This window comes from Phyllobates terribilis, unplaced genomic scaffold (assembly GCF_046119375.1).
Source record: "Phyllobates terribilis strain yellow unplaced genomic scaffold, ASM4611937v1 Scaffold_8__6_contigs__length_399053987, whole genome shotgun sequence".
Lineage (NCBI taxonomy): Eukaryota > Metazoa > Chordata > Amphibia > Anura > Dendrobatidae > Phyllobates > Phyllobates terribilis.
This window is the reverse complement of record NW_027362768.1, coordinates 166,377,013-166,390,133: the sequence shown is the minus strand read 5'-3', so window position 1 is coordinate 166,390,133 and position 13,121 is coordinate 166,377,013.

Below are 13,121 nucleotides of genomic sequence, written 5' to 3'. Positions count from 1 at the left end.
CCTCCATATTGATCACTGATCCACCTATTTTATCCACACAAGCAGCAGATGTAGAATTTATTGCTAATCCGTCTACTATTTCCACACAAGTAGCAGATATTGATGAACTGAACTTCACATTACATATTAACACACAGGAGATATCCCATAGTGGATCTAATATCTCAGAGCTTTCTAGTGCAATACAGACTCCTATTGCTGGGGAGTCATCTGGTCAGATCCCGATAGCGGATACACTGAATATTTTAAATCAAGGGAGACCTTCTGATAAAACAAATGGTATAAACCACATAAAAACCCCTATAAACAGAATGACATCCTTGGAATTATCTCCGATTTTGAATGAGAATGGTATCTTGATAAATCCTCAAACACAGAATGCAGTTGCATCCCAAACTAATAAAACGAAAATTACACATTTTTTTCACGTGGTCCCCGGACGTTGTCCAAAACGAAAAAGAAATTTAGGGGATGTAGAGGGAGTGGAAAAACCCAAGGCCTCAACAACAAAAATAGTCAAAATGCCGAAATTGAGACACAATCCAAATATAAAGAAAATGAAATCTTGCCAATGAACCAGAATACAAATTCCCTGCAGATAGAAACCCCTATCGGTTGTGGGGGTATTTTTAATATTTCTAGCTATGTGCTATCTGAAACTGAACGATCCTTGTTAGGTCGAGGATTATCTTTCTGTCCAGCTGTCCCATTTAATAATTTTACTTTGTTCTGTGATTTAAATGAATTTATAAGGAAATTGACACTAAAAGGGCATTTTCTATTGGAAGATAAGAGAAAATCACATCCTATTAGTTCATGCTCAACAGTATCCCCCTCCATTCAAGAATCTAATATACCAGGCCCCCCATTACTGGACCCTTTCACTCATGTAAATGTGAAGGGGAAAAATAATTTTTATCCATTACATCATAAAGGTTCACACCTTGAAACTTTCCAACAATTAATTTTGAGGGACCTTAGGACATTCCCCCCAATTTCTAAAAAAGTGAATAACTTGAGCTACCAGGAGAAATGTGCATTAAAAACCCTTCAGGATAATAAATAAATAATTATAAAGAGAGCAGATAAGGGAGGGGGGACTGTGATAATGAACAGAGGCTGGTACATCAAGGAGGGCCTCAGAATCTTAGACGACTCAAACTATTTAGAAGCAGACCCATCTGTAACCATTTTTTTGGAGTACAAAGGACTTGTAGCAGGGGCCTCTACAGCTGGCTTCCTCAATAAAAAAGAAAAATCCTTTTTAGACATTAAAAAATTCAAAGTCCCTTATTTTTATTTTTTACCCAAAATTCATAAAGATAAATTTAATCCCCCTGGACGTCCTATTATTTCTGGTATTAATTCTATCACATCCAACTTATCCCACTATATTGATCTTTTTTTACAGAAGTACGTTTTATCCCTAGATTCTCATTTAAAGGATTCCACACATTTAATTAGACTATTGAGAGAATTACCCCCTCTTCCAGGCTGTCTTCTTATTACACTCGATATAAGCTCTCTTTATTCCAATATCACACATGTATTGGGTTTACAGGCAATTAAAAAATTCCTAGATGAGGACCCTAACTTACAAGATCCTCAAAAAAACTTTTTATTGAGGGGTATAACTTTCATTCTTGAGAACAATGTATTTTCTTTTGAGGGGGTGATGTATCGGCAGCTGAGGGGCTGCGCGATGGGGACGAGGTTTGCCCCCAGTTATGCAAATCTATATATGGGGGCATTCGAGTCTATCCACATCGCGCAATCCCTCGGCGCCGATAAACCCATCGTTATGTACCGCCGCTTTATAGATGATCTGTTTATCATATGGAGGGGAAATACTGTGGAGGCTGCCAAATTTATTGATGAATTAAACTCTAACGACTGGGGTCTTTACTTTACCTCTACCATATCTGAGAGTAATATTCAATATCTTGACCTTCAGATAAATATAGACAATTCGGGTAAAATATCCACATCTACCCACTTTAAGGAAGTGGATGTAAATAGCTATCTTGAATTTGACAGTGGCCATCTACCCAGCTGGATTAGAAATATTCCATACGGTCAATATTGGCGTGTCAGAAAAAATTGTACACATGATTCGGATTTTTTTCTGGAATCTAAGGTTTTACAAAAACGTTTTAGAGCTAAGGGATACCCCTAGAAATTATTAAAGGATGCTTTCTCCAAAACTAGATCCCTATCACAGAACTTGTGTATCAACAAATCCAAGAATACCAGCCAAGAGCCATACAACGATTTCAGTTTAAATCTGATTACTACTTATGGTAAACCTACGCAAGTGTTATCCAGTTTATTAAAAAAATACTGGTTCATTTTAAGTAATGATCCAATATTAACTGGTCATTTACCGGAATTTCCTCATGTCATATATCGGAGGAGTAAAAATCTAGGAAACTATATAGCCCCTAGCAATACAACAATTGGTAGAAGACCGAACCATTTAAATTCAGCTCCTACTAGCAATAATGGATGTTATAAATGCAACGTCCCTAAATGCTTATGCTGTCAATCCATTGATAACGGAGCTAAAACATTCGTCTCTGCGGTCACTGGAGAGATATATCCCATTCGCTTTAGACTTACATGTCAGTCCTCATATGTGATATATCTGCTCCAGTGCACCTGCGGCCTGCAATACATTGGCCGCACTATCCAGGAAATGCACTCCAGATTAAATAAACATCGCCAAAATATTAGAAACGGCTTTCCCCTACATAGTGTTTCTAATCATTTCTTAAAAGAACATCAAAAAAATCCTAATAACCTAAAACTAACTATCATTGATCATATAGTTGATACACACCCTGATAGACTAAATCGTCTCATTACACGTGAAAATTATTGGATTTTCAAAATGGGAACCTTGTCTCCTGAAGGTTTGAACCTTAATATAGAGAAGACAACTTTTTAAATAATTGTTTTTATATTTTAGCAAATTTATTATATATATCTTTTATATGGAGGAGCAGGGGGGAGGAGAGAGAGAAGGAGGGAAGAGGGGAAAGGAGAGAGGGAGGGGAGGAGGGAGGAGAGAGAGAAAAGAGAAAAAATAGTGAAAAAAAAATGCTTTGGATAAAATTTTTTATATTTTTTTAATTTTTTTTACTTTTTTTTTTTTTTTTTTTATTTTATTCTTTTTTTGGGGGGGAATATATATTTTTTTTTTTCTCTTTCCTTTCTTCGTCTACTTTTCCCTAATTATAATGATAGAAACTGATTGTAATTTTATAACTTTATATTTATACATTGTTTTATGTTGTATGTAAAAATTATTATTTATGATTATAGGATTCACAAGTTTTTATACAGCGAATCCTTTTTATAAGAACCCTATATGCTTCATTAGGCATTAATTTATAACAATCCTTTTTACTCTATTGAGCATATATGAACTCAAGGGGTTAATATAGAGGTATTACTCTGTATCTGGCCCCACCCCTTTTAAGTAATTGTATACCTAGTCAAATGTATATAAGGATCAATTGTTTGCTGCTTGTCACACCTGATGAAGGTGGCTGTGTCCACCGAAACGCGTTGTGTGTATATTAATAAATCAGTCCTTTTAATATTTTTGCCCTGTTATTGGCGCTCTGGTACCGCTATTCATATTCACTGAAAATTCCACAAGCGGCACTAAAAACCCGCTCTGATAAAACGCTGGCGGCAGGGCAGGCCAGGACCTCCAAGGCATAGAGAGCCAGTTCATTCCACGTATCCAGCTTGGATACCCAATAATTATAAGGCACAGAGGAATCACAGAGGACGTTGGTACGGTCGGCAAGGTACTCCCTCAGCATCTTAAAAAACTTTGCACTCCTTGTGAGAGTACCCCGCACCTCAGGGCCTGTGCGATTGGAGGGTCTGAGAAAACTCTCCCAGAACTTTGACAATGTTCCCCTGCCTCTGCTGGATTGGAGTTGTGTGTCTCTCGCCTGTACTCCTTGGTTGTCCAACGAAGTGCGCCCTCTGCCGCCAGCGTTTTCAGATGGGAATTTTTTTAATAGTTCCGCAACAAGGGCCTTCTGGTACTGCCCCATTTTTGTAGACCTGTCCGCCTCAGGAATAAGAGATATAAAGTTCTCCTTGTAGCGTGGGTCTAGAAGTGTCACCAACCAGTAATGACTGTCACCCAAAATTTTGAGAACGCGAGGGTCATGGGAAAAGCAGCGTAACATAAACTCAGCCATGCGTGCCAGACTACTAACAGGCAAGACTAACGTGTCCTCATCAAGAGGATGACTGACCATTCTTTCCTCCTCCTCCTCCTCCACCTCCTCTCTGTCCTCTGGCCATCCACGCTGAACAGACGGTATGACAGCTGTGCAGGTAGTACCATCTATAGTGCATGAAACTAGCTCCTGTCCTTCCTTCTCCTCCTCCTCTTCCTCATTGTCACCCAATCCACGTTGGGATGAGATGAGGCTTGGCTGTGTGTAATCACCCTCTATGGTTCCTTGCTCCATCTCATCGTGCTCCACCTGCAATGCATCCTCTTTGATTGTGAGCAGAGAGTGTTTCAGAAGACAGAGAAGCGGGATGGTGACGCTACTTATGGCGTCATCGCCGCTCACCATCTTGGTGGAGTCCTCAAAGTTTTGGAGGATGGTACATATGTCTGACATCCATGTCCACTCCTGAGGTCTTATGTTTGGAGTCTGAACTGAACACCGACGGCCTTGTTGATGCTGGTACTCAACAACTGCCCTCTTCTGCTCACAAATCCTTCCCAACATCTGCAGTGTAGAGTTCCAATCCAACGCGTGGGGAGATCACACACCAGTCAGTGAGCCGGAAGCTGCAAACGCTGCTGAAACACGGCAAGTGCGGCGGAAGCTGTAGCTGACTTTCTAAAATGGGCACACAGGCGGCATAATTTAACAAGCAGATCTGGCAGCTCCGGGTAGGATTTGAGAAACCTCCGAACCATGAGCTTAAGCACATGGGCCAGGCATGGTACGTGTGTGAGCTCGCCTAGCCTCAGAGCCGCCACCAGGTTCCGGCCATTGTCACACACGACCATGCCTGGCTGTAGGTTCAGAGATGTGAGCCACAGATCTGCCTGCTCTTTCAGAGCTGTCCACAACTCTTCAGCATTGTGCGGTTTGTCGCCTAAGCATATTAGCTTCAGCACAGCCTGTTGCCGCTTGGCCGAGGCAGTGCTGCAGTGCTTCCACCTTGTGACTGATGTAGTCATTTCGGAGATGGAGGCTGAAAAGGAGGAGGAGGCTGAGGATGATGAGGTGCAGGATCTGTAGACCGTGGGGGCAACCGTGATTGACCTAGGGCCTGCAATCTTTGGCTTTGGGAGGACGTTTTCTGTCCCAAGGTCTGACTGGGTCACGGCTTCCACTATGTTAACCCAGTGTGCCATCAGCGAGATGTACCGTCCCTCCCCACAAGCACTTGTCCACGTGTCCGTGGTTAGGTGGACTTTCCCGGTAACTGCGTTGTTGAGGGCACGGCTAATGTTTTGGGACACGTGCTTCTGTAATGCGGGGACGGCACACCGGGAGAAATAGTGGCGGCTGGGGACCGAGTACCGAGGGACGGCCGCCGCCATCAGGTTGCGGAATGCTTCCATCTCCATGAGTCTAAAAGGCAACATTTTGAGCGCAAGCAGTGGTCAAATGTGAGAATTTAGTAGTGTGGCCTGTGGGGTGTTGGCTGCATATTTGCGCTTGCATTCCAAGGACTGGGGTATGGACAACTGAACGCTGCACTGGGACAAGGACATGGACGTGCTTCCTGATGCTGCTACTTGAGAGTGCGCAACGACAGGTGCAGGGCAGGAGGCATCTTCGCATGCACCATGGACAGGGGATTGGCTTGCATGCACAACAGTGGAAGAAGCAATGGTGCCACCTGCAGACGCTGTTCCTGGACCCTGGGGTTCAACCCACAAAGTTGGGTGCTTTGCTACCATGTGCCTGATCATGCTGGTGGTGGCAGGCTGGTCTTTTTGCCATCCCTGCTGACGCTGGCCTGGCAGGTGGTGCAAATGGCCTTTTTGGGGTTATCGACAGTGTCTTTAAAAAACAACCAGACTCGGGAAGACCTAACAGTTGTACTGGCAACTTCCTTCGTGTTGTTGTTACGGGAAATGGTAGCCTGCCTTCTGTCTGCGGCCACCACACTGCTTCTTCCTGCCTGTTGGGGTGCTCTGCCTCCCTCTCCCTGTGTGCTGCTGTCTTCGCTCTGCATGTCCTCCTGCCAGGTTGGGTCAGTTACTATATCATCCACCACCTCGTCTTCCACTTCCGCACCCTGGTCCTCCTCCTGACTTTCTGGCAATTGTGTCTCATCGTTGTCCACCTCTTGTGACACTTTCCCACCGTCGCCTTCGTGTGACCGTGTCTGCTCAAATATTTGTGCATCGCTACACGCGATCTCCTTTTGCCCCGCTTCAAGTGGACCGGGTGAGAGGCCCGAATCTATAAATGGAAAAGTGAACAGTTCTGCAGAGTGTCTAAGTGTGGGATCAATTGTCTCTGGGCACTCGGCATTGTGGGAGGAAGGAGGATCAGGGTGAGAAATATGCGGTCCAGACTCATTGCTACTGAGACTTGACTGTGTGGAAGACAGGGTGCTGATGGTGGTGGTGGCTAACTGACTGGAAGCATTATCCGCTATCCAACCAACAACCTTTTGACACTGCTCTGGGTTCAATAGTGGTGTGTTGCGGTCCCCTAGAAATTGGGACAGGAAGGTCAGGAAAGAAGATGTGGGTGTTTGTTGTGGCACAATTTCGGCTTGCCCACGTTCTTGTCCTCAGCCTCTGCATGCACCATTACCATCACGTCCAGTTCCCCATCCCTTGCTACGTGCCTTGCCCATTTTAAATGGAGGACAGTATCTTCCACGCTCACTACAAATGAATTTGGAGCGAATTTATATGTGATCCGTGTGACGGAGAAAACAGAGTTTTACATACCTGACCTGTAGGTAATTAGTTTGAACAGCAAACTGCTGTGAATTGCTTCACTGACACACTAAAGGAAATTTTTAATGGAGGCCAGAAATGGCAGTATTTTCTGACAACGTATATGTGATCCGTGTGACGGAGTAAACAGAGTTTTCAATACATGGCCTGTAGGTAAGTAGTTTGAACAGAAAACTGCTGTGAATTGCTTCACTGACACACTAAAGGACATTTTTAATGGAGGCCAGAAATGGCCGTATTTTCTGACAACGTATATGTGATCCGTGTGACGGAGAAAACAGAGTTTTAAATACATGGCCTGTAGGTAAGTAGTTTGAACAGAAAACTGCTGTGAATTGCTTCACTGACACACTAAAGGAAATTTTTAATGGAGGCCAGAAATGGCAGTATTTTCTGACAACGTATATGTGATCCGTGTGACGGAGAAAACAGAGTTTTAAATACATGGCCTGTAGGTAAGTAGTTAGAACAGAAAACTGCTGTGAATTGCTTCACTGACACACAAAAGGACATTTTTAATGGAGGCCAGAAATGGCCGTATTTTCTGACAACGTATATGTGATCCGTGTGATGGAGAAAGCAAATAATGAGGATTAAGATCAAAAGAAAAGTATTCCTGGCCCCTGAGACCTGGGCCTTTGTATAGAAATATCTAACAGCAGCAGAAGGCAGAATTGGAATTCAGCCTCTTGTGCTATATGCACTGCAGTCTGCTATATACAATGCCTGCCTATACACCCTGCCTGCCTGATATCTCTGCAGATGGATTAGTTAGTCCTCAAAAGGACTGTTTGTTAAGATGAATATGTGTAATGTACGGTTTTCCTCCCTACACTACCTAATACACAAGCAAATCTCTCCCTGACGCAGCAGCACCTCTCCCTCCACTGTCTAATTCCGGAGTGACTGTGACGAACATGGCGGCACCAGGTCTGATATAGACCCGATGACGCTATGCAGCCAGCCAATCACTGTAATGCCACAACCAACATGGCTACGGCATTACAGTGAGTGGCAGGCAATCCCTGCATGTTGACTGGCGCTCTAAAGAGCACCAAATATGCAGGGAGGAGACCCGAGCTCCCGCCGAGCAACCCTGGAAATACTCGGCGAGCGCCGACCATCCCGAGCAGTGAGATGCTCGGACCAGCACTGAGCAGTAGCGAGCATGCTCGCTCATCACTAGTCTCCGGTTTTCTGGTGGGCCCGTCCAACCATGCAGAGAAGCAGCCCTGGCTAAGAAAAGTGTGGGGGAAGGTTCCCGGACACTCTATGGCTGCTTTCTTAATGTGGATCGGACGTGTTTATGCACATTATTTCTCAAAACGCATTGCAGATCAGGCCATTGTCCAACTCTGTATTCATGAAATTAAATGCTCAAAGAAAGATGTTTGTGGGTCAAAGCACCACCGACAAGTGCAAGTTGATGTTGGACGGGCTGCCATTGCTTCTGCAACAAGCTGCATTAGAGAACTTCCTGGGAGAAATGACACCCAGGGTAGATATGGTTTCCCTCTATGCCAGTCCTTTCACTGAGCTAAATACAACTCTCAACAAAAGAAGCTGTGGACTGGCTCCATACCTTCCCTGGCCACATTCACCTGTCCACGTGTTTGTGGTTAGGCGGTCCTTCCCAGTAAGTGCACTGGGGAGGGCAGAAGGTAATGTTGTGGGACCAGTGCTTGTGGAAGGCGGAGACGATACCAGGAGAAATAGTGGCGGCTGGGGACCGAGTATGGACACCCGGTCACCGCAGCCATAGCATTGTGGGCAGCTTCCACCTCCATGAGCCTAAAAGGCCACATTTCAAGTGAAAGCAGCTTTAGAGGACTTCCTGGGAGAGATTACAGGTGGGTAGATATGGTTTCCCAAGTCCTTTCACCAAGCTAAAGAATATGGCTGTGGTGAAATACAACTCAGCAAAAAAAAGCTGTGGACTGGTTCCGTACCATCCCTGGCCACATTCACCTGTCCACGTGCTTGTGGTTAGGCGGTCATTCCCAGTAAGTGCACTGGGGAGGGCACGGGTAATGTTGTGGGACCCGTGCTTGTGGAAGGCTGAGATGATACCGGGAAAAACAGTGGCAGCTGGGGACCGAGTATGGATACCTGGTCGCCGCCGCCATAAGATTGCGGACTGCTTCCGTCTCCATGAGCCTAAAAGGCCACATTTCAAGTGCAAGTAGCTGTCAAAAATTTGGCAGTATAGTATTACAGCCTATGGGAGGGTGGGTGGCTGGCTGCATATTTGCGCTTGCATTCCAAGGAATGGGGTAGGGACAACTGAATGCTGCACTGGGACAAGGACGTGGATGGTGATTGTTGCAAGTTTGCTACGATAGGTGCATGGCGGGAGGTTTCTTCGCATGCGCCAAGGAACACTTATGATGGGCACACTTTTAGGCAGTGACCTGGGAGTCAGAAATGCTTCCAGAGGTCTTCCCCATGGTGTTCCCGTGTCTTTTCAGCACTATATGCATGTGTCTGATGATGTGTCACACACCACAAGGGCAGATAAGGTTGTAAAATGTTAAAATCACATTTCCCAGTGAATGCATTTGTCTTTGTTGAAAGCAATGCAAAAGTGCAAAAATGCATCAAAAAGGCTACGTGAGAACATAGCCCAAGGTGTGGAGGAGTATTTTTCGTTTTGGTTCTTTATTTTGCCTTATATACAAGTCATTACCCTGGAAAGTATGTTCCTTAACATATTTCCCGGGAAAATCCATTTTGGTTTCATTTTTGCATGTTTTATTGTGAGTCCGTAAAAGTGGCGTAATACTCTGACAACGTTGTTGACAGCAGTGACCTGGGAGTCAGAAATGCTTCCAGGGGTCTTCCTCATGCTGTCCCCATGTCATTTGAGCACTGTTCTCATCCATTTGGGCAATTTTTAGGCCCTCTGCAGACTGCCGGGGAGAGCCGCCTGAAAAATGCTTTAGCTTCCCATAGACTTAAATTCGGCTCGTTGCTCGGGTCGAGCACCCGAGTATTCCAATTTGCTCGACCCGAGCAATGAGTACCCAAGCTTTTTAGTGCTCGCTCATCACTAGTCATCAGCACTGCCCCATTGAATAACATTGGTCAGTTTGCCATCTCATAAAAAATCGGATAGTACTCATCTGATTTATACAGTGGTGTGAGTAAGTCCAAAGGCACATACTAGACACTGAAATTATTCATGCCAAAACTCCAAAATGTCACTTCTACTTACCCAAAAGCACAACAAAAAGTTGGCTCTATTATGCCCAAAATAATATTAATAATCCACAAAAGTTTTGCAATTCTGTTTTGTGGAGAGATTGAACAAAATTGCATTGCATGTCTGAAGGAAGAAAAATGAAGCATACACTAAAAAGAACACTCTGCCTACATTGAAGCATGGTAGCAGCTTAATGATGCATGCAGTGAAGCATGGTAGCAGCTTCAGTGCTGCCTACAGTGAATCATGGTAGCAGCTTAATAATGCCTACAGTGAAGTATGGTAGTGGCTCAGTGATGTCTACAGTGAAGCATGGTGGGGGCTCGATAATGCTTACAGTGATGCAAACCCCATTAGGAGATCTTTATGAGTATGTTCATATTTTACTTATTTGTGGGTCATATTCATTCCAAACAAAAACTAAGAATGATGTTCACTTTGAATATAAGCTCTTAAAAGCATTGTCTAAGAAAAACATGGCTGCCTTCTTCCATAAATGCAGCATACCTACCCACAAGATGTGTCTGGTAAGAAAGTAGTAATGTTTTTTTTTATAATCCTAGACAATCTTTTTAACCTTCTGGATTAATATTCTAGAGCTCAGGCACGGCGCTCTTGTGTGATGACAAGAAACCTATCGGAAACCTGAAAGAGAAGTTTCAGATGACCTAAGGCAATCACTTTATAGGAAAACTATGTTCACAATGAAAACCTCCTTATAACGCCGTAATTGAGTTTTCATGGCATGTTTCATTAAGGGAAACTGCAATTTGCATATTAATAAAGGCTCTAATAATTCCAGGCATAGCTTACATGTTTTTCTAATGGGTGTCTTTTAGTTTTTGATTCTAATTACATTCAAATGACTTGATGGAGCAATGAAAGTAAGAAAAGTGTCCTGAACAAAGAACATGCACCACCCCACTGTATTATATTCTATAGTACAACAATTATCACAGAATGCATTTACCAGGAGCACATAGTGCAGCCAACTACACTACAGCATTCCAAAACCACACAAAAAGACAGTGTGTCCTGATTTTGGCACAATCTCTGTAGTAACTGTAAGTTCACTGTACTTTCTCTAGTGGACCTACTGTGTATATACATTACATTACTTATCCCGCTCTGATCCTGAGTTACATTCGGTATTATACTCCAGAGCTGCACTCACTATTCTGCTGGTGCAGTCACTGTGTACATACATTTCTGATCCTGTACTGATCCTGAGTAGTGTTGAGCCACCCCCGTAGTGTTCGGGTTCGGTTCGGTTCGTCGAACACCGGGATGTTCGAGGAACTGTTCGTCGAACTGTTCGTCGAACACCGTCGAACACCGTTAAAACCAATGGCAGGCAAACAAAAACACATAGAAACACATAGAAAACACCTTCAAAGGTGTCCAAAAGCTGACAAACTGCTCAGAAGACGCTCTCTTTAAAAAGCCAGCCGGCAATTCAGCAGCGGCATACACCGGTACCCGACAATTTAGACAAGAAGGAATAGAGCATCACACATAGATTAGATAGATTCAGTTGGAATGGGCATGACGGTAAGTATGGTTTAATTTAGAACAATAAAGAATTGTGTCTTTATTTCAATTAAAGGACTTTATTCTGGGTGTTTGTGTTTTTTTTAAACTTTGACTATGGGGTTAGTAATGGGGGTGTCTTATAGACGCCTCTCCATTACTAACCTGGGCTTGATGTCAGCTGGCATTATAAGCTGACATCAACCCCAGCCCTATTACCCCTCTGCCACCGCTACAGGGCAGTTGGAAGAGCGAGGCTAAGTGCCAGAATTGGCGCATCCTACGGATGCGCCATTTCTGGGGTGGCTGACGGCTGGTGTTTCTAGCCTGGGAGGGGGCCAATATTCATGGCACCCTTCCTGGGCTATTAATATCAGCCCCAGCTGTCTGCCTAGCCTTTGCTAACTATTAAAATAGGGGGGACCCCACGTCATTTTTTTTGAGGGGTCCCCCATTTTAATAGCTAGTAAAGGCTAGGTATTCAGCTGGGGGCTGATATTAGTAGCCTGGGAAGCTCCATGGGTATTACCCCCTTCCCAGGCTTCAAACATCTGCCCCAGCCATGTGCTTAACCTCCGCTAGAGCCTAAAATTATGGGGAACCCCACGCCAATATTTTTTAAATAAATCCTTTATTTTAACACTAAATGACAAGTACAGTAATCAACACTGTCACTGTACTTCACATATATGTGACTGACATGTTTTTATCTATCTAATCTATGTGTGATTCTCTATTCCTTCTATTCTAAATTGTCGGGTACCGCTGCTGAAATGCCGGCCGGCTTTTTTAAAGAGACGGTGCATGAAAACACTATTGTTTTTTTTAATAAATCCTTTACACTAAATGACAAGTACAGTAAGCAACACTGTCACTGTACTTCATATATATGTGACTGACATGTTTCTATCTATCTAATCTATGTGTGATTCTCTATTCCTTCTATTCTAAATTGTCGGGTACTGCTGCTGAAATGCCGGCCGGCTTTTTTAAAGAGACGGTGCATGAAAACACTATTATTTTTTTTAATAAATCCTTTACACTAAATGACAAGTACAGTAAGTAACACTGTCACTGTACTTCATATATATGTGACTGACATGTTTCTATCTATCTAATCTATGTGTGATTCTCTATTCCTTCTATTCTAAATTGTCGGGTACCGCTGCTGAAATGCCGGCCGGCTTTTTTAAAGAGACGGTGCATGAAAACACTATTATTTTTTTTAATAAATCCTTTACACTAAATGACAAGTACAGTAATCAACACTGTCACTTTACTTGATATATATGTGACTGACATGTTTCTATCTATCTAATCTATGTGTGATGCTCTATTCTTTCTGTTCTAAATTGTCGGGTACCGGTGTATGCCGCTGCTGAATTGCAGGCTTTTCATGTTTCACTGTGAGAA